The sequence below is a fragment of the Canis lupus genome, chromosome 9, assembly GCF_011100685.1.
Source record: "Canis lupus familiaris isolate Mischka breed German Shepherd chromosome 9, alternate assembly UU_Cfam_GSD_1.0, whole genome shotgun sequence".
In the NCBI taxonomy this organism is placed as follows: domain Eukaryota; kingdom Metazoa; phylum Chordata; class Mammalia; order Carnivora; family Canidae; genus Canis; species Canis lupus.
The window spans coordinates 25,136,126-25,137,536 of record NC_049230.1 but is presented as its reverse complement, the minus strand read 5'-3'; the positions used below and the strand labels follow the sequence as shown (position 1 = coordinate 25,137,536).

The 1,411-nt window shown below is 34.7% G+C and overlaps 1 non-coding gene across 1 annotated transcript; it reads left to right on the top strand.

Annotated features, from left to right (window-relative positions):
* The first annotated feature begins 1,098 nt into the window (after positions 1-1,098).
* Positions 1,099-1,205, top strand: LOC119873544. Its single transcript, XR_005365042.1, has one exon. It is a non-coding gene; the product is annotated as a U6 spliceosomal RNA (small nuclear RNA).
* Positions 1,206-1,411: the final 206 nt, after the last annotated feature.

Here is a 1,411-nt window from a genome sequence, read left to right as displayed (position 1 = left end):
CCCTGCCTCAGATTCCACATTCATCAGGGAGTGTGTTTCTCCCTCTCCCTATGTGCCTCCCCCTGCTCCTGCATTCTCTCTCTCTCCCTCTCTTTCTCAAATAAAGAATTAAACAAATAATAAAATAAAACATTTCAGGGGCACCTGGCTGACTCAGTCAGTGGAGAATGGTGACTCTTGATCTCAGAGTTGTAATTTCAAGCCCCACGTTAGGTGTAGAGACTACTTAAAAGTAAAAATATTTTAAAAAATAATAAAATAAAATATTTTAAATTTTTTATTAAAAAATTAAGTAAATAAAAATCCTAGTGCAGCCCACACATATATTACAATTTTTTTTTTTAAGATTCATTTATTTTTATTTTAGAGAGAGTGTGGGGAAAGACAGAGGTAAAGGGAGAGAATCCTCAGGAAGACTCCTTGCTGAGTACAGAGCCTACACAGGGCTCTATCCCAGGACTCTGAGATCATGACCTGAGCCGAAATCAAGAGTAAGACACTCAACCAACTTAGCCATCCAGGCACCCCATTACAATTTATCTTATGCAGAGGTGTAAAGACAACTCAACAGAGAAAGGATAATCTTTTCAACAAATAGTATTGCAACAATTAGGTATATATGCAAATATAAATAGATTTCCTTCCACATCCCATCCCAGAAACAAAAATTAACTCAATATACTTAGATGTAATCATTTAGGTCATATATCTAACTGTAAAACCAAAAGCTATAAGGTTTCTAGGAAAAAACCTTTGTGACCTTGAGTTAGGCAAAGATATCTTAGATATGCTACCAAAAGCAAAATTCAGAAAGCCAAACTGATAAATTGGGTTTTATCAAAATTTCCAAAAGGAAAAAAAAAACCCTCTTGCCTCTAGAAGATAATTGTTTAGAGAAAGAAAAGATGAGCCACAGACTGGGAGAAAAATATTTGTGAATCATGCATCTCATAAAGGACTTGTATCCAAAATATATAAAGAACTTTCAAAACTCAATATCAAGAACACAAACAACCTCCTCCCCACAAAATGGGCAAAAAATTTGAACAGACACTTCATATGTCAAATGTTATAAGAACTTCAGAAAACGGTTTCGCAGTGCTCACTTTGGCCACGCATCTATTAAAATTGGAATGATACAGAAAAGATTAGCATGGCCCCTGCATTATGATGACACACAAATTCATGAAGTGTTCCATATTTTTTTTGTGTGTGTGTTCCATATTTTTTTTTGTGTGTTCCATATTTTCGATGCAGTTGACATTTGATAAAGTGGACTCTTGTGAACATTATCAGCGGCCATTCACTGTTGCACTGTATGAAGTCTCTGAGGTATAATTAAAAGTTTTTATTGAGCCCCTGGAAAAGAAAGAGAAAACAAAAAAGAAAATAATTTGACAGTTTCTTGAAA